Raw genomic sequence first — 19,145 nt, 5'->3', positions numbered from 1 at the left:
ACCCGGATGGTCCATGTGGTTTCTCATTTTTTCACCTTTAGTCTCTAACTTTTTAAAATTACACATATGCTCCCTGTGATTTGATCTTTTGTTACTCGGATAGTCCCCTGAGTGGATGGACGTTAGTTTACTCAGTTAAGTACATGTAAAATGACTAAAGTACCCTTAATGATAACACAAAATAAAGGGTAAATTACAATTTTCGTCCTTTATGTTTGTATCAGATTGCAATGGATAGCCTTTAAGTTCAATAATTATAGTCACAATCATTTATTTGGAAAACTCATTACATCTTTACATCTTTTGTCCTTTAATACTAACCAAGTTAAAATTTTCAGTTAAATCTAATCGATTAAGGGTAGTTTTGTAATTTTACCTACTTACTTAATATATATATATATATATAGGGTAAGGTTCATGCGAGAACCACCTTTATTGCGAGAACCGAACCTAAAATAGCTAAAAAAACCTTAAAAAAAACCTAACCCCCACCCCCACCCCCCCCCCAAGCTAAATGCTTAAAACTAAAACCCCCCCAAAAACCTAAACCCCCACCTCCCCCCCAAAGCTAAAATGCTAAAAACTAAACCCCAAAAAAAACCTAAAAAAAATCTAATTTTTTTATTATTTTTTATGTTAAAATCGCCACTTTTAGTAGCAAAAAAAAATTAAATTTTTTTTAGCTACTAAAAGTAGCGATTTTTATATAAAAAATATATAAAAAAAGATTTTTTTTGTGTGTTTTTAGCTATTTTTAGGCATTTTTGGTTGTGTTCACATTGGTTCTCGCGATAAAGGGTGGTTCCTAACGGATCTTTGTCCTATATATATATATATATATATATATATATATATATATAGAAAAAGTATATTGTACATTACTGTTTAACGTACTTCACGTACAACAACGTGCGTGATTTGTTATATAACATGCACTAGGCTATCACCCGGGAACGTCCCGGGTTAGGAAAATTTAGTTTTCAATAAAAAAAAATACATAAACAACATTTTCAAAGTCATTAGTATCTTCTTTCCCTCCCCACAATAATTTATTTGTTCCGTTTCATCAATATCCTAACTTTGTCTCCATGTGTATTCATAGTTTTCGTGTAAAGCTAATAACCTTTTAATTGTGTCCTTGAATCAAATAAAAAGACATGTTTTCAAACGTCATATTGTTTTATTAGCTTAGTTATTTATGTTATAAAATATTAACAACCCATGAATTGAATCTTTTTACGTGCCAACTTCAACGTCCACTTCCCACATACACACGTATATATACTGCATTGGCACTCCATCATTTATTTATGGATAAAAGTGTAAAGGTGAAGCTAATTTGACTCCATGTTTTGTACAATAAAAAGATGCATGCTGTTCAAGTGTTAGAAACATGATCACAAATCAAGCCCTTGCAGAATGACAAAGGTCCCTAGTGCCACAATAAACATTTATTTTCAGTTGAATTGGTATGTCTAATTTGATTTACACCAAAATTTCCATTTACTTCTTTATACGTGAGTAGGACGCTGTCTAAAAAAATCAAGTGCATGGGATAGAACTGGCCTCTTTATTACCTAATTTTTATTTGACACAAAACAAAACCCAAATTAACCGAGCCTCGACACCTCTATGAACTACTAATTAAAAAAAGGTTTAAAAAAACTTGTAGATACGTGAATACAATCCTCTTTGAAAAAATCAAGTGCATGAGGATAATCAAGATCAGCTGATTGAGATACATCAATGATGTACATCCGACCCTGCAAAAAAGAAATACTAATCAATTAATAATCACCAAACAGATTAATCACAAATAAATGGGTCAAAATTGCCACATCAAATATTTGTAAAACAATCTCAACGTACATCAACACAACGTTCCCGTAACTTATAAAGAGACAATGCGATATCTCTAAGTCGAGGTGCGGCCCATCCGGTGGTCCCTGAAAATAAAAAAATATATAAATATTAATTAATAACCTAATACTCCACACAATGATTTGCCCCACTAAAACAATTACATGACCAAAGCAAACCAATATGTCTAGCTTAAAATGATCACAATTCACTTTCAATGCAAAAAATTGTTCTGACCCGAGTATTATACGTATTGAAAAGTGGGCACAAAAGCTACTTCTCTAAATTTTAACCATGGATGCATCAAGTAAACCCAAAATGACGTTTTCTTGAATAATTGTCGCAAATCACTTCAAGATATTACTTGTTCCTCAATAACGTGATCGGCTAGTGATAAGACCTGTAGTCGAGTTCCGCAAGAGTATTAGCAATACATAAAAAAAGGGATCAGCGAGACACCACAAGAGTACATACAAAATATAAGTGGCATCATAACATTTATATATAGAAGAGTACATACAAAAAATAAGTGGCATCATAACATTTATATATATTTTTTATATCACATAATATAATTGGCTCGACTACAGGTCCTATCACATACCTATTTTTACCGTCCAGATTTATAAGTCCGAACCGGTTAAGTCAAACCACTTACGACAAAAATCTAGTAATTATTCATAACTTCATCAGGTGATAGTATAAAGATCTCTCATTTATTTACATATCGAGCTTTTATCAAATAAACGTTTAAACCATTCATAATTTTTCATCCATTTGCCCGTGAGCTTCACGGGTTATGGATTGTGTTAAAAAAAATTATACTTACAAAAGAATTTTTTGATATGATTTCTTATAAGTGGATAACCATTCATGTTTGGCAAACATTACCAACAAAAAAATGTACCATACAGTGCATTTATTTTGGGACAACCCGAAAAAGAAATTGTTACATATATTTTGAGACTATGGAAATTAATATATTAGGCTATCGGACCGAGCCCAAACCAATTCTTCTCTGTTGTAAGGCTGTCAACGTGGGTAACCCATTTAAAGCAACCCTCCACACTAAAAAAATCACTTCAAAAGAGACCAATTGTTCCAGCAGAAACCTAACCCACTACCGAATGCACCAGACCTCTGTAGCTTGTAATGAAGGTTGCAAACAGTAAACTCGCCCAAGCCTTCTAAATAGCACCTCCACCTGTCTGGCCCTGACCCCATATCCACTGCAGAAAGGGCAGAAGAAAGCCCATCCAATTCCGACACTTTAGCCTCAAAAAATATTTTCAATCCTTACCCTACCTGCTACTGAAACGCTTTTCACTTTCTCAATGGCACTTGTGCTTCTTTGATACCTGCATTATGCAAAGTTATGCAAACAGTTTTAGCATTAATCTTGAAGTTATAATTCATTTGTATTAGTTAACTAATTATACAACTTACACATAGGATGTAACTAATATGCAGGACCCGCTAATCAAACATGGCTATTTAGCACCCCTAATAAAGATACATGTAACTTACACAACAAAAAATAAAAAAACAAAAATCTTGATAAAACTAACATATTCATATTCATGTTGAAAAATTTTTGTGAAAGAATTAAGATCTTTTAAAGTATATTTTAAAAAAAGCTGAAGAAGAATGTTAATAAAAGAATTAAAAAATCATTTAAAAAACTTTTATAGAATCTCACGACCATTTTTTAAGTTTACCATAATCTTTTCCTTCAACTCTTGTAAAATAATATATTTAAAAAGAAAATTCTTTTTATCCAATAACATTAGAAGTGAGAAAATGTAACTTTTCAAAAAATACCCATTTTAGTAAATATTTTTTAAAGTACCCATTTTGGTAAATAAGTTTTCCAAGAACACCTATTTGGGAAAAAACTCTAGGAAATCCAATCTGATCGAGAAGTACATGGTAATGAGCGGGTCGGGTGGTTCCCTAAATAAAAAAACAACATATAATCCCATTATCATACGTTTTTAGCAAGTATAAAATTTGTGGTTTGATATATAACACTAACAATGGGTCCACTCTAAGCGCATAAGTAGAAGCCATTGTATTTAAGGAAGAGTGCTAAATTTAGTTTTTGTTTGTTTAGTTATCCCAACATCACAACTTTTTAAATAAAAAAAATATTAAACCTGGTGGAATAGTTGGTTTGGAAAAACTTGGTGTGATGTGTTTTCAGAGCCATAATCACCATAAACTTGGAAGATTACATTTCCATCGATCATTCATTGACTATCAAAAGTCAATTCCTTTCAGTGTTTTCATGACTTATCTACCTTCGATTTTGTAAATGAAATTTTGTATACAAGCAATAATTTCCCTTTAAAATCTTTTTAGTGACTACAAACACTCTTGTTGTCCGATATTACATTCACATGACATCCTTAACTCTCGGCTGTCTGCACAACCTTTATAAAATGACATACGTAAACATGAACCAAACATCTCTTTTGTAACACATTCTTCACATTAGTCTCTTTAGTTTGATTTGGTGGTACCATGATTGATGACAGTTCCATATCTGAAGTTTTATTCATACAGGTCTCGCTAAATGTTTGAGCCAACGCAAAGAAAGCTTGGGCTGCTTCTTCTTCATCTTTTGTTATTAAAGACAGTTTAGAGTCTTTGTGTTCATCCTGCAAAATATAAAATGTGAGTTTAATGTGTCTTTTAGTAGGTAAATTTTCGCAGGCTTTTGAGTTTTAGATTACTAACCATAGTGATTTCGTGCTTGTTTGTGCAATCCTTAAATCGCCACTTGAATCCATCCATCTCTTTTCTTGTATACGATGATGCGGGTGCACAGGTTTTTCGAGACTCATGTGGTCGTTTTTCCAATGCTGTAAAGTGTAAATGCAATCACAAATCCATTAGTAACATATATAGCTCATAAAAGCTACATAAACATTACAAGTTTTAAAACATTAAACTGCATGAAGGAAATGAGTTGTTCAAAAGTTAATACATTTAGCCATTTAGGACAATCGAATATAGCTTCTAGATATGAACATGTGGTCCTGGGCCCAGTTCAGTTGATCAAGAAGTTTGGTTCATGTCTTAAAAGGCCCAAATCTAGTTATTAACCATCCAAGATGAAAGACACTAAGATTGATTTGGGCCTTAACCGGCCCATAACTTGTAATGCTTTCCAGAATATATATCATGACATATAAGTTAGATATGATAGAAGCCACAACTATTTGTATAATTTTTTTAATTATTCATAATACAAGCTATATGTTTTGATAAAAATCATACAAAAAAAAATAGCTTTTATATCCTTTTAAATTGACAATGTTCAGAGTAATGAGATTTATACAATGATCCCCATTCATGTTTCTAATCTTGTCTTATTAATTAGTATGTTACATACTTTGACTATCAGTTAAGCTTTTATTATGCTACTTTCAACTTGAAATTGCATATTTTATTACAAATAACATACATGTTAGCTAAGTTAATATTCTTTTACAATTGATGATAACAAAATCATGTCATTTGCGTTACCAAATAAGTCAAAAGTAGAAAACTTTTCATGTGTTAAAGATCAAGTATTTATAAAACATGGCGATAATGCAGATACCTGATCGTAGCTTTCGCGGGTAGATGCATACATAATTGTATGAGAAAGATTAGAGAACTGCAAAAGATATAAAATAAAAGATTATAGTTTAGTTATTGATGTCAACGACCTCTTTTTACCTGAATCAAATTGTTACTTTTCTTTTTTGTAACGTTGTACATTTTGACCCAAACCCATTAGGATTATAAATGGTTTTGACCCAACCTGCACTACCCCTTTTGACCCATTACTGACCCAACCTACCCAACCAATTTTAGAGATCATTATATCACCTTTTTGGGGAGCTGAGCTCTCTTGCTTGCAGAACCGGTGAGCATTGAATGGGAGAGTTCATCTGTTTCACCAAGTACACCCACTGAACTTAATCTTCTCAACCTCTCCTTTTTAATAAGAAAGCATCGATATTACCACCTAATTTCAAGACAAAAGAAACATTATTAAAATAAAAACCAAAAACGCAAGAATAAGCTTGTGGTTGAGTCATCGATGCTTGGTCGGCTGGGACCAGAGCTGTTTGGGGTCTGGGACAATGGCTAATGGCTGACCGCGGGTTTCATTCTTTTGCGTCTCATGTGTTGAAGACTGCCCATCATTCTGCTGCAAATTATGGCTGAATCAAATTGTTACTTTTCTTTTTTGTAACGCGGTACATTTTGACCCGATTAAATAATAAAGCTAATACTATTCAAGCACTCGTAACAAACTGGGCGACTAAAACAAGAAATCCGAGTCTGATAATTCGAGTACTTTGTGAATACCAATCGGGTTCACACCGGGTCGGAATGAATTCCCTTCGATATATCTGAGATCATCAATTGCTTCCTCCAATATCAAAACTTATAATTAGCAATTAACAAAACCTCAAACAAAAGCAAAACCACTTAACAAATGTCTGAAGTCTACGGATAAATAAATAAAGATTAGGAACTGTATGACCCATAACATTGCAGAAATTTGTTATTTACCTATCATATTTCTTCAAAGGTGGTTCAAGGGCCATATTGTACATGAAGAACAGAGTAGTAGAAACATCGGACCTGTGAATCACAAATCAAAGCTTTCAAATCAAAATATACAGACGAATTGATGGATATAAACGTCTTGAATACATACCTAACCACATATTTAATTCGTTAATATTCCTCGTTGGTGTTGAAGCCAATGACCATAATCAACTCTTTCAGACCGAGACATCACTTTGTTCCCTAAATTATTATATTCAGACAGTCACCCAAATATGCCCTGTAAATAATTAGCAACCGCATACATTACAAATAGAGGAAGACAACACAACATTTACAAACGATCAATGAGTCATTTTTACCTCAACAATGGAGGAACTCGCTATAGAAAGAAAAATGTTTTGCCTCACCAAGTCTTTATCGCTTGGCAAAATCTTGGATTGTTCATCTACAATAGCACACAACATTGCAGAGTAAGTCAAACATTTAAGTATTAGTTTTAAATATCTAAAATAGTAACTGAGCTACATATATTAAAATTAGTTATTCTTCAAAACATATGCACCTGGATCAAGAGGTGACCAATTTTATGCAATGAAGTAATACTTGCAGCCTACCTAACAGCAATATCACAATTTTCAACCGGACACCTTCAATTCATCAACCAAAAACATAAATTCACAAAAATTCATAACAAAAATCGTTAACAAAATCAAACTGCCTGTGTGTGAGCGTGTGTGTGAGAGAGAAAGAGATAGCTATACATACATATATATTCAGAAATCAAGTAACCATTTCACCTCAAAGTAACGAATTAATCAAAAACCATACTGCAAAGTAAAATATATATACACAGAAATCAAGTAATTCATTCACTTTAAAGTAATGAACTAATAGAAAATCATACAGCAAAGGAAAATTAAGAGAGGAAGAAGTGAAGAACACGAACCTGTAATAAGATTTCAAACATCATATGACTTTGAATCAAGAAAACCAATATCGTAACAATCAAAGAATCTCAAAAGAAACCTGGATGAGATGATTTTTGGGATTAAAGATCCGAAGACTTTCCTAGGGTTTTGTGGTGGTGAAACCCTAGCCGCCGCCCTGTGCCTTGAACCACAACCATCACAAGACCACCGTTGGACAAAACCCTAAATGAACCCATGTCGCCGTCATAGTTCCTCTTCAGGCCACCACCACCGCCACCAACTTCCTCTATCGAAGCACCGCCACCGGATGGGCAGTTGTGACTTCCGAGAACCTCTACGTCTTCCACCAACAATCAAATATAACAAAACGGGTTGATAACACATTGAATCGATTGAACTTCATAGCCTTGAAGATGAAGAAGAAAGGGAAATCAGGAAGCGTGAAGGAAAAGAGTGATGGATTTAGGGTTCTATACGTGTGAAATGTGGCGAATGAGTGATTTAGGTTATTTAGATAGTTTATATACCCCGGGTCAAAACACCGGGTATGGATCAAACACACACGGGATCCGTAGAAAAATAACTCTTTTCCCTCATTTTCCCGCCAAAAACCTAAAATGGTTGCACCACAACATGACATGTGTCCCACACTTTATTCATATATTATATATATAGATATAGATATAGATATAGATGATTAATGTTTTCAATATGCATGATTGTTGTGTTTCAACATGCATGATTTTGTATTTTTGAGTTATAACGTGCGTAATTACATGTCGTACGTGATGTATGTTAAGCCGTAATGTATGTTAACCTTCCTCTCTCTCTCTCTATATATATATATATATATATATATAGTCTATCACCCCCAAACTCATCACCAACATCCCACTACCACCACCCACCACCAATAACCACCACCAACAACCCACCGTAAATCTTCTTATCCCAACCGTTAACATCAAGACCTGAGACCTGTTTCTGTTTTCTTTCTACATAAACACAATATCAAAGTTGAAGAATAATTCAAATACTTTGAATTATTTCACCTACAATCAAGCCCACGATTATCGTCTCTATTATTGGAATTTGTTTTATAATTAATGCATTAATCTAATTGCATATATTCCTCCACCGATTTGTAGTTTTTTAATCGATTTTCAACCACTACTACCATTCTTCTAACACAAAACTAATTTTAAAGAAAAAAAAGTTAATCTGCCATTTACAGATTCATTTTTTTTTCATAAACCAATTTGATAGTTTGTATCAATTTATTTTTTATTCAATCTTTCTTATCTACTTCTATTTTATTTGTGCACAAACCTTCAACCCAAATCCTTATTTCTGCACAAGCCTTTCAAACTATTGTCATATTTCAGATTAGAACACATCTACAACTCAGATTGCATTGTTCCATGGCTCACGAATCGGAACTCGTGTACGGTGTGCCGGTATGAACTCACAATGGATGCAACATATTCAACGGGCGGAGAGAGAGGGATGGTTCTCCGGGTTGCCGGATCTGGTCAGATGGTGGTGGGGGAGAGAGATTTGGTCGCCTGAGGTGTGGTGACGGTTGTAGATCTGTTGAAGGCGGTTTGTCGATGCGGTAGATCTGTGGTGATGGGGGGAGAGAGATTTGGCCGACCGCGGTTTGTGGGTTTTACCAACAATTCCGGAAATCACGGTGATTGATCTACAGATTGAAGGTGGTGGTGGTTGCGGCTGAGATAAAGAAAGAGGGGTGAGATATGGTGGTGTTGGTTATTAAAAGGGTTTTAAAGGGAGATGAAAGGAGAAGGTTAAATGACATTTTTGCCCTCACATGGGGTGCACATGACATCACTTAATGGTTAAAACTAACTTGGTTAGTGCTAAAGGACCTAAAGTGTAATGAGTTTTACAAAAAAAAAAAAGATTGTGACTGTATTTATTGAAGTTAAAGGGCATCCATTGCAATACGACACAAACATGAAGGATGAAAAGTGTAATTTATCCCAAAATAAATAAATAAGTATATATATATTTCTTGGCCCCCACATATTATAAAATTATAAAAAAAAATATATTGATAAACCAAACCTACCCTCCCTCCCTTTCTGGTGAAGCCTCTCCCCGCCCTCGCCAGAAAAACGAACGACTTGTTATAAAATGCAAGCATGACAAAACTTGTTCATCCTTGTTCCTGCCGCCACAGCATCTTGCCAAAATAGCATGTATGTTCAACCACATCATGTATGCTTTTCCGCCGTCTCCATTCAACCCTTTTCAACCACATGTGTTGCCAGATCTAACAAATTAACGGTTCCTCTACTTCAAGTGACTTGGTTCAGAAGGTTCTTCGTGTACCCGGCGAATCAATTATCGAATACATCTTCAGGGTGATGACCCTCGTTTTCCCCCTACAATCACGAGCCCTAGTAATGGTTGATCAGTGACTAAAATCATGAGCCCTAGTAATGGTTGGTGTTGCTACAACAAATACAAGACCAAGGCATGTAGCGATATCTCCGGGGTAAAAGGGTTCAAGGTTTCGATTAGCCTAACGCAGGTCGTGGGGTCCCCCACTTTTGTAGCACGTGGAGGCGGATCACTTTGTTATTATTCACTTTGAATTCTGGATTGAAGGATGTTCAACCCAGAATGTCTATGTTAAGTGAGATAATATTGTAGTGAGCCGAGAATAGAACAAGCATGGAGCAAGTTCTAGAGAGGAGAAGTAAGATCAGAGATCAAGAGTGATCTGAGTTGATCTGGAATGAATGGCAAGAGGCTGCTATTTATAGGGAAAGAATCTTCTATAAGAGGAAGCCTTTGACCAGTGATCCTTGGCTACAGTGAGGGACTTTCCCATTTGGGGGTTGAAGGGTTTAGACCTGCGGGTAAAAGGGTATGCTCTCCCACATGCTCTAGTTACGGCTGGGCAGGAGGTTTCATACGCAAAGGGTGATGTGACAAGGCTCTGACTTGTCCTTTTTACTGTTCACGACAGCTGACGATTTTCGAACCTTTTAACCTTTTAACCTTTTAAGTTGTTATGTATCTAATCAGTTTATTAAGGTTTGAGCTACCCACGTCATCAGCCCCCCAAGTCAGAGGTGTTTGAGGTGTAGGCTCAAAGGCTTCTAACTTTTGTACATTGCTTTTATTGCTTAAAGGCTTGAAGGCTTAGAAAGGTTCTGGTTGGTTGAGTTTTGAGATTTGAATTTTGAAATGACAGTCGATGTGATGGATAGTAGTTTTTGCCTGTTTGCGTAATAATAACTTCCTAGACTTCACTTTCTTTCTTCTTTCGATCATCTCTCATGGGTGCTAGCAAAGATCTGTATGTGAGTTGTTCTTGTCTCACTCAAGAGGAAGTTGAGGCTTTTTGCAAAGAATGGGGGATCGATCTAAAGTTTAATCCGGTGGCTCCGGGTTTTAGATAAATCAATCGATCAGTGTCCCGCTGGTTCGATTGCTCTTTATTGCTGTCATTTCGAGTTTTCCAACTTGTGTCATCCGTTTTCGGTCTTTGTTCTGAATATTTTAGAGTAATGTCGTGTGTCGTTTGGTCAGTTGCGTCCTCAAGGTCTTGCTGGGATTTTACACTTTGAGGTCTTGTAATAGGGTATGACCCATCGTTGTTGTTCCGATGTTTCTTCCGGTTGACCAAGAACGACAATTGGGTCACGTTTGAGACATCCCAAGTTGATGTTTATTTGATTTCCTCAATGGTTACCACCTTTGGTTCTTGGAAGGACTGATTTTTCTGGATTTTTGAGTCCATTGTTCCCTTCAAGCTTGTTTGGAGGAACCCTGACGCTGTGTTAGAAAAGCTTGAGCCATTTGAGTTTGAACTAGATAGTTGGTTGTTAAAAGCCATTAGGAAATGTACTTCGAGGCTTCGTCCCTTTCCTGAACACCTTTTAGTGTTGATAGGTGTGAGCACTATGTGGGACAAGCCAAGTCATGACCCTGTGTTCATGAGGGATGATCAGGGTATGATGTTTTGCATTGTGCTTTATCAAGAGTGATGTTACCTCTGATGTTGTGTTTGGGGATGCTAAGGCCACACCCGGTGAAGATATGTTTGCCAGGAACACTGAACATAGGTTCGAGGGTTCAGGCTACGTGAATATCCCAAATGTCACAGGCTTTACTAGGTTCGGTGCTTCCAAAGCTTCTATTCGTTGTTTAACCCGACATATATTAAAGGGAGCTGAACTACCATCGGCCTCTGAGCCAGTGGAACCAAGTGATGACATAGAGGCTTCGGACGACTCGGAAGTTGGGGTGGAGGGAAAATAAAAAAAAGACAAGGAGTTGCCCTTGGTGATTGTTAAGGAGAGTAAAGCAGTGGGTAAGAAGGTTGTGAGCTTGAAGGGTTTCAGGAAGGGTGGTGAAGGTTCCACCAATGTTGATCCAGAAGAGGTTTATGTGCCGGATTGGAAGGTCACAGTTGGTGACAGCTTCAAGTCTTCATCCGTTTGTGAGGATGTTCTTACCCATTTTGCTCCTCCTACTGTTCGAGGTTCTTGCTCGTCTATGGACGATGAACTAATGATTTCGAAAATGATGATGGGTACTTGCTGCCTTGCTTCTAGAGGGTGTATCCCGATTTCGCAAAAGGATGCAAGAATATGAAGTCTTTTCGAAGAAGAGGGATGAGATGAAAGTTTCAATGGTTGCTTTGAGAGAAATTGAGGGCTACATTGAGAAGGAGAAAGCATTGTCGTTTGAAGATTTGAGGAGTTTTCTTCCCGCACAAGACTGATATGCTTGAGTTGGAAAAACGCTTGGAGGCTGACAAGGTTTAAGTCAGGGTCAATAAGGCTGCCTTGGAGGTTCAGAAAAAATCCTTCTTGGAAGAGAAAGAAGGGTTAAAGGCTTCACTTTCCCAGGAAACTGGTGATAATAAATGGCTCATTGAGCATGGATTTCAGCAAGTGGTTACCTATCTTCTCCATTCGTCGGAGTTCAACAAAGTCTTGGGTGATGTGTACACCGAGCTTCTTGCTCATGTGAGACACCAAGGTTTGTTTGCTGTTACAAAGCTTTGTGAACCTGGGGAGCCTTGCGAAAAGTCTTCTCTTTTTCAACCCAAAGCCTTCAAAGTCTTCAAAGGAACCGTCTTTAAGATTGAGAATATGATTTACCCTTATGTGAGTAAAGTCTCCAAGTGTTTTGGTAAACCTTTGCCTGTTTTGCAGGAGCTAAAACTCCAGGGCCTTAATGAGGCTGTTTATAACAAAGTGCTGAAGTCCCTCTCGAAGAAACGTCCTTGCTCAGGAGATAGCGAGGAAATGTGTTCTGAAGGTGGTGAGGGCTCAAAAGGTTCGAGCCTTGATGAGGAAGGCTGAAAAGACCCAAGATGATGGGTTTCGAAGAAGGATGGTGCAACAAAGTCTACCATCTCTAATGCTGCCAAGTGAAGAAGAAACTTTGATTTGTAGCATTCTTAACATGTCGAACAATTTTATGGATTGTTTGTTTGAACATCCTTTTATTTTAAGGGATTCGTTTAGGTCCCTTGGTGGTTAAAGCCTGGAAGGCTTATGGACAATGTTTTATGTTTGATGGCCAGTATGGCCCTTGCTATCTTTAACTTATCTTTCTATGTTGTTCTATTTATTCCCTTGCGTTTTCATTGGTTTTGTGTTTTGACTTTGTTTTGGGTGGTGCATCTTATTTTACTTATACCTTAAAGGGTTTAGTGCTGCAGTCACTTAGCCTTAGGATACTTTTAACAAGAAGATACAACCTCTATCCTATATATGACATTCACTTAGAGTCTTTTTGGTTCGTAAGCCAATGTTGGGGCTTAAGGAACATTTGGTGTAGGCTGTTCAAACCCGTCTATGAGACATGATTTTTAAGATTTCTCTGAGTCACATGGAGTTGTATTGATTTAGGAACTCACCCCTTATATAGGCCCATTCAACCCTTGAACCTATTGAGCGATGTGGCCTGGGAGCTCATCCCCTTACATGGCCCTTGCCATGGAGTTTCTTGCTAGGTTCTCAACCTGATTATAGGATAGAAAGACAAATTTTGATTCATTGTTCATTCATTTCAAAGTAATTTGATTACTAGGGGAATAGAACAACTTTTTGGAACTATTTGTAACACGTTTTGGTTAAACATGGAACCTTTCAAGGTTTTTGCCATCCCAATGGCGGGGAAGCTTTTTGCCTTGCGGACCTGCCAGCTTGTATGATCCCCCTTTGCGGGCTTTAAGGATAGTGTATGGCCCTTCCTACTTAGGGCCAAGCTTTCCTTGGATTTCTTTCTTGCAGGCCTCATTATTTCAAAGCACAAGGTCCCCAGGCTTGAAGCGTTCATGCTTCACCTATGTATTGTAATACAATTCCATGTTTTGCTTGTACCTTGCTTTTTGTATGGCTGCTTGATCACGAGCCTATTTGAGGAGTTCCAAATTCAACATCATCTCTTTCTTATTTGGCTCGAGGTCGATGTTAATTGTTCTTTGTGTTATTACTCCGATTTCAGCTAGGATTACAGCCTCTGATCCAAACACTAGGCTGTAGGGTGTTTTCTTGTGGCTCGTTTTCTTGGTTGTTCGAATTGCCAATAGCACATGGGAAAGTTCTTCAAGCCGGTTGTTGTCGTATCTTCCCAACCAAGATTTAATCCCTTCAACAATGCTGTGGTTTGTCCTATCAACCTAGCCATTGGATCATGGGTAAGCTACCGAGCTGAATACTTGAGTTATTCTGAACTCCTTGCACCAGGAGTTCGAAGGCTTCTCGGCAAACTACTTCCCGCTACCTTGAATAGTACCCTTGGGAGCCCAAAACGATAGATTATGATTTTCTAAACGAAATCAGTGACATGTTTCTCTGAGATTTTTGCCAATGGTTTTACCTATGGTCATTTGGTGAAGTAATCCACGACTACCAATAAGAACTTGACTCCTCATTTGGCTGGTGGGAATGGACCAACAATGTCCATACCCCACTTGTGAAATGGCCAAGCCGAGGAGATGGGAATGGGGTCATGTTTGGGGCTTTTGGGTACCAGCGCATGTAAATGACAAGCTTCACATCTTCGCAGTTGTTCGGAGGTATCTCGATGCAAGGAAGGCCAAAAGTGTCTGAGGTTCATCAACTTTGACACTATCGATCTTGGGCCACAGTGAGCCCCACATATCCCTTCGTGAACCTCTTTGATCAGATATTGGCTTTGTTCTGGGCCAACGCATCATAGTAGTGGTGCAAGGTATCATTTTTTGTAAAGGATATCTCCTTGTAACACATACTGCCTTGACTTGATACGAACCCTTTCAGCCTCAGTCTGGTCATTAGGTAATTCACCGTTTTTGGGGAACTTTTCAATGGGAGTCATCCAATTTGGCCCTTCTTCGGTGATCATATCTTGAACCTCGTGTTTTTGGATGGATGGGGTTTTTAATACCTCAACTAGTATCTTCTTGGTGAGATGGGCAAACGAAAGAGATGCAAGCTTGCTTAGTGCATCAGCTCTCTTGTTTTGAGATCTTGGAATTTATTTGATGGCACATGTTTGAAATGTGTTCATCAATTCCTTTGATTTCTTTTGGTACTTATTCATGTTGGGTTCTTTTGCTAGGTAGCTGTTGTTGTCTTGGCTTGAGAGAGTTTGTGAGGACTTGAAGCTTTTGAACCCCCATTTCTGTGGCTAGAATTAGCCCAGTGATCAATGCTTCATACTTGGCTTTATTATTGGTTTTCTGAAATGTTGGTGCATACATCTGTTAACTTCGTCTTGTATCGAGTCTTGCATTGCTCATGGCACGAAGATCGAGGAATCAAACAAAAAGTTAATTTTGCATGTAATAGTGTAATTCCGCATGAAGATGGTAATTCCGCATGAAGGGTATGTTGTTAATTCCGTGTGGAATTAGTCCCTAATATCGTATGAAATGTAATTTCGTGTGAAAGTGATTCCGTATGAAGCATGTTTCATGCGGAATTACAGTGTCTATAAATAGTTGTGATTTCGTGTCATTTGGTACGAAATTACCTAGAGATTTTCCGACGGCGAAGCTCTGTCGAAGTGTCGTCTCGCTGTAATTGTGTTCCAGATCAATACAAACGACAATTAAAGTGAAGATCTTGCTGAATTCACGCATTATGTCTGTTTCTGCCTTTCATAGTGTATAGAACGCCTCTGATTGACTCATCTCGGGTCCGTAAACGATCCTACAACTGGTATCAGAGCTCAGGAGGAGGAGTTCTACAAAATTCAGCCTGATTTCATCTCATTCTCTTACTTCTACACCTTCTTTTCTTAATTGAACAAGTTTCCACGGTTAAAATGATCTGAATTTCATATATAACAAGCAAATCAGTGTTTTAACTAATCCTTGAGAGAATTGGACCATAATTCAATCAAAATCTGACAAAATCTGTAATTTCGCATGAAAATCTGTTCGAAAATGATGACATCATTGTAATTCCGTTTGAAAGAGTACTTTAATTTCGCACGAAATTAGTTGATTTGGTTAATCTCGTTTGAAAGCACATCTAATTCCGCACGAAATTAGTGTTTCCGTTTGAAATTGTTCACCCGAAATTATAATCTCGCTTCAAGTTCTTAATTCCGTTTGAAACTGGGTAATTCTGCACGGAATTACCTGATTTCGTTTGAAAGTTTTAATTTCGTCTGAACATTTAATTCCGTTTGAAGTTGTTTGTTGCAGGGTAATTTTGTTTGAAGGACTTGATTTCATTTGAAAATGTCTGACGAAGATTTCTACAACGCGTTTGCTTCATCCCCAACTACTCCAGTTGCCATTGCTCAAAGCATGAACATGGAGAACGAAACCGGAACTTTACAAAAGCCCCCGAAGCTCATGGGAATCGAGGAGTATTATGGATGGAAAGATCGATTCGAAAACTGGGTGCAAGCAAATCACTTGAGGTCTTGGGAATGCATTGAGAAGAAGTATGTGAGACCGCGCACAGAATTGGGAGTCACAAAAGCTATTTCTAAACTGAATGATAAAGAACGTGACATGTATAAAGCAGAAAAGATGATGATCAGTCTTCTACAGCAAGCTATGAAGGAAGACATTTATATCTTGCTTCAACATGATAACACTGCACGTTCAATCTGGGATGCTTTGAAGGTTAAATTCGAGGGTAGTGAGAAAATGATTAAGAGCAAGAAAGCACTGCTAAAGAAAGAATTCGATTTGTTTTCAAGTTTGGGAGGAGAAACATCAAAGAAGCTCATTGAAAGATATTGCCACTTAGTTCGATCTATGTCTTTGTTGGGAATAGAGAAAACTCAAGATGAGTGGGTCGACAAGTTAGCTGATGCTTTACCTCAAAAAGAGTGGGGTACATTTTTGATGATTCTGAAGAACACTGGGGAATATGATGGATTGACTATTTCACAGTTTATTGAAAAGATTGAAAGTCAAGATCTTGAACAGCAAAAGATTGCAAGGATGAATAATCTGAGTAATCAACAAGATGTAAGAATGTATTACAAAGGTAGAGTTTAAGAGGTTGAAATGAGTCCGAAAATTCAAACTGCATTTAGTGCCGGGAACTCATCTGGAACTGATGATCAAAGTTCAAACAACAGTAGTGGAATTTCTTCATATCCAAGTGTGAATCCGAAGAGTTCAACTACAAGTTTTCAACATCAAAGTTCAAAAACTGGAAATGGCTGTGTGATATAGTGCAACATTGCATTGGATCTCCCAAATGGTCAGAGTTTGTCTGAAGAAGTTGCAAGAGATCACATGACTTTACTTGCTATAGTGTTGGAAACTTATGAAGGATTGGTTGCTGGAAGGATCAGAAATCCTATGTTGACAAAAGAGGATTACGATCAGATCGATGCTGAAGAGATGGAACTCATGGACATCAAATGGTGTCTAGCTAGTGTCTTGAGGAGAGCAGAAAAGTTTAAAATGATTACAGGGAGAAATGATTTTTTGGATGCACATGTTTCTACTTTGGGTTTTGATAAATCTAAAGTTACGTGTTTTCGTTGCAGGGAGAAAGGTTATTTCAAAAGAGAATGCAAAAATCAAGAAGCTAGTGGAGCAAAGAATCCTTTTGGAAAAGATGATTACTATCGGAAAGCAATATATCAACAAGTTGCTCATCAACCACAACAACAACAAAAGGAGCCACAAACTGCACATGCTAGAATGATTGAAGATGCAAACAAGAAAGCTTATTATGGCATCATTGATCAAGTGATGAAAAGGTGGCAGAAGGATTCAGCTGGGACAAATACATTCCACCTGATTCAAATGTTGTTGCTCTATTTTCAAAAATCATCCAAGAATCTGATTTATTTACAGAATGGATGAAAGTGTTTGCTAGTGATGATAAAAGTCAAGAGGGAGAATCTGTTTCATCAGATGAAAGTTCAGAAAGAACAACAGTTTTTGATCTAACATCATCTGAGTCTGGTTTTCAGGTGATAGTACAGAAAAGACAATAGAGTTTGATCAATCACCAATAGAAACTGATGACAGTAGTGATGATGAGGAAGAAGAACAAATTAATATTGCAAAAGCTCAACTATCTTCTGAAAGTTTTCAATTTTATTTTGCAGATCGCTTGGAGAAGTTGAAGAAGAACAAAGCAGCAAAAGAGCTGAAAAAGGAGAAAGCTGAAGAAGTCAAAGTTGATGAAAAGTTGGGTAAAGAAGAAAAGGTGATTGAAGTCGATAAAGTTGTTGAAGTCGAGAAGATCATTGATATAGAGAAGAAATGTGAGAGTGTTGATCAAGAAAGAAATTCTGAACATAGTGATAGAATTCAATTTGCTAAAGAAGTGTTTCAAGTGATAAAAAATGTGGTTGAAGCCAATGAAAAAGTTGTTGAAGTTGAAAAGATTGTGGAAGTTATCAAGCCTTGCTTAAAGTGTTTAGAACCTTGCAAGCAGTGTGCAGAAAAAGATGAGAAACTGAGTGAGAAAGACAAGATGATAGAAAAGTTACTGTTTGATCTCAACTACGTGAAAGAATCTTACGATGTGTTAAACAGAACGTAATTGGTTTGCAAAAGACTAATTCTAAAAGAGAAGATGCACTGACAATGCTGAATGCTGTGATGATGTCGAAGCAGAAAGCTATCAATTTCTGCATTGAAGAAAGTGCAAAGTGGAAGCAAGAGTTGGAAACTGAAAAAATAGAGAATGAGAGAATCAGATGTTTATTACAGAGTTATTCTAGTTCTGATTATCTTATTGATCGGATTTATCCAACTGTTGCAGGTATGGAAGCTTTTCAAGATGACAAGTCGAAGAAAAGGGATACTGGTAAGAAACAGAGTGTTAGCTATAACAAGTGTCCGCCTCCGATCTGGGAAGGTTATTCTCCCAGAAAACCAAATGAGGAGCAAGTCCAAAAGGGAGTCAATATAAAACTGAAGTCTGATATAACCGATGAGTTACCAGAAAACATTGACATCACTTTTACATCGTCTGACACTGATCATGAGTCTGAGTTGATAAAAAAGGTGGTCGATCAGGTGTTGGATAAAGATGAGGAGTCTGAGTCTGGAAATTCAAGTTCGTCGGTCAACAGTCCAAAGACGTCGGTTAAACGGGCTTACAGTAAAGAATTTTTGTTATCAAAATCGAATTTGGATGATGAAACATTTGAAGTTGCATATACTTTGAATGATTCTGATAAAGAATTTCCAATAAGAAGTGTTCAAATAGAAAAGATCAAAAAGGTTTTCAAAATGACAGAAATTTATATTTCTGAAATAAAAGATTTAAATCTTACTGGAAAACCTAAAAAATACACTTCAAGAGTTCAACA

Source organism: Helianthus annuus, chromosome 16, assembly GCF_002127325.2.
Source record: "Helianthus annuus cultivar XRQ/B chromosome 16, HanXRQr2.0-SUNRISE, whole genome shotgun sequence".
NCBI lineage: Eukaryota > Viridiplantae > Streptophyta > Magnoliopsida > Asterales > Asteraceae > Helianthus > Helianthus annuus.
The sequence above is the reverse complement of the archived record's forward strand: the minus strand, read 5'-3'. Positions refer to the sequence as shown.